We start from the raw sequence: 2,182 nt of genomic DNA on the forward strand, positions 1-2,182 counted from the left end.
CTCTCTCTCTCTCCTTCCCCCCCTCTCTCTGTCTCCTTCTCCCTCTCGCTCTCTCTCTGTCTCCTTCTCTCTCTCTCTCTCTCTCTCTCTCTCTCTCTCTCTCTCTCTCTCTGTATATCATCCAGTCTAGAACATACAAACTGGCGGTTTGAAAGAAATCGCCCCCCAAAGGGAGTGGCGCTATTAGGAGTAGGTGTGGCCTTGTTGGAGGAAGTGTGCCATTGTGGAGGCGGGCTGTGAAGTCTCATCTATGCTCAGGATACTGCCCAGTGTCTCTGATCACTTCCTGTTGCCTGCAAGATGTAGGACTCTGAGCTACTTCTCCAGCACCCTGTCTGCCTGCATGCCACCATGCCGCACGGTGATGATAATAGACTGAACCTCTGAAAATGCAGGCCATCCCAATTCAGTGTTTTCCTTTATAAGAACTGCTGTGGTCATGGTGTCTCTTTACAGCAACAGAAACTCTAACAAAGACACAAACAAAAGAATAAAGAGCACAGTTTTCTCCTTAGATGTTGTGTGGGCCTTAAAAATATCGAGGTCAATTCAAGGTATTGGTCAGGATGACAGGAAAGGAAAGGGTTTTCACAGTGAAAGGCACGGAACCAGAAACACAGTTGGGCCTCGGTGAGTCATTTGTTGTTGATGGAACACAGGTTAAGGAGAAGGGACCAGAGTGAAATGAGTTATCCAAGGATCCTGTTACTGGATGTGAAGTGCTAAGTGGAAACTCTCCACCTTCTGCGCTCAGAAAGAACAGCCTTGGGCTTCCGCACACTGGTGATAACAGCACATAAGCTTAGGAATCACGGGCTTTTCTGATCTTCAGGCAAGCTTTATTTATGAGAACACAAATGAAATGCCACTTCATAGACGTGAATATAAAAAAGACAAATGGAGACAGGCGTGATGGCGGATACCCATAATCCCAGCATTCAGGAGGCTCCGGCAAGAGGATTATAGTGCTGGGCTAGCCTGACCTACATAGAAAGATCCTATCTCAAATGAAAAGATGAATGGAAAACCAGTTGAGATAGCAAACATAATTGTCTGCTATTTCTGTACATACTAAGAGAAAATTAGGCAAACATATATGCATGAAACTAAGAAGAATCTCTGGATGTGCCATTGTATTCAACAAATAAATATTAGATACTTTATGACCTTCACTTAAAATTTCTTTTCTTTCCCTCCTCTTTATTTATTTAATTTTATCTATCTATCTATCTATCTATCTATCTATCTATCTATCTATTTATTTATTTTTAGTATCTGAGTCTTGCTATGTGGCCCAGGTTTGCCTAAAACTTGAAATTTTCTGATTATTTTGTTCTACACTCAAGACATTCACAAACTTGATGCTGTAGAACTCTAAGATAACTCTGAGGCCTCTCAGCCTGAGTGTTTCCCCCCTCCCCTGGGAATCAGGAATCTAACAATTACCCACACATGCACTGAAATGTTGGGAACTTTCCATCTCCCTGAGTCCTTGTGAATGGTCTCCAAATAGAACTCAGTTATTGGAACAGGGACAAGATAACCCTTAGGTGTTGATTCAGTTCCTGATGTTTTGACTCAGTCCCTGGGAAGGGGTCAAAGTAACCCACAGATGTTTCCCCTTACCCTGCCTGATCTGGCAACTGCTCTCCCTCCCTGGCTCAGACCAATCATTGCTAGTAGCCCTTTGAATCAGCCAATCCTAAAAGTTGAAGAACAACTCCCAGACCCCTCTCTTGTTTCTGTGGCTTTTTACTTTAAAAGTAGCCTGTACCAGCTATTCGGGGTCTTTCCAGCTTCTCGAATGCTGAAAGACCCTGTCAAGACAGAATTAATTAAATCCTCATGCTTTTACATCAACTGCTGTGTGAGAGTGTTTTCTTGGGGCGACTCCTCGGTAATTGGACTCCAGGGTCCAACAGATGCCATCTCCATTATTTATGGTAGGAAAAATGAAGATTGCTTTCCACTCAGCTGCCCTGTTTCATTTTGGTGCCACCGCCATCCCAGCTCAACTTCAGCCAAACTCTTCCCTGGTCATTTTCACTCCCTGAGCACTTACTGTCCCTTCCCTGCTAAGCAGTGCTCACTGGCTGGCCAGTGGTCACCATAAAAGCATATTGCTCACCTGAGTATCTCTGCACACTCGCGACCCCCTCCCCAGCCATTTCCGTGGGTGTGA

Source organism: Microtus ochrogaster, chromosome 21, assembly GCF_000317375.1.
Source record: "Microtus ochrogaster isolate Prairie Vole_2 chromosome 21, MicOch1.0, whole genome shotgun sequence".
Lineage (NCBI taxonomy): Eukaryota > Metazoa > Chordata > Mammalia > Rodentia > Cricetidae > Microtus > Microtus ochrogaster.